Raw genomic sequence first — 201 nt, forward strand, 5'->3', positions numbered from 1 at the left:
ACTCAATATAAAAAAAAAAAAGTGCTACACAATACAGGGAGCTCATACAGTATGGTACTCAAGGCTCTTTTTACATGACTTCATGTCTCCTGACTTGTACTGGTCTGGTTTTCAGATTGCCCCCCACCCCCACCCCCCCCAGCACTAGTTCATAGCTGAGCAGTAATGGCTGCTCGTGAACTTCAGTGTATCTCTCATGTG

The sequence above is a fragment of the Thunnus albacares genome, chromosome 16 (assembly GCF_914725855.1).
Source record: "Thunnus albacares chromosome 16, fThuAlb1.1, whole genome shotgun sequence".
In the NCBI taxonomy this organism is placed as follows: domain Eukaryota; kingdom Metazoa; phylum Chordata; class Actinopteri; order Scombriformes; family Scombridae; genus Thunnus; species Thunnus albacares.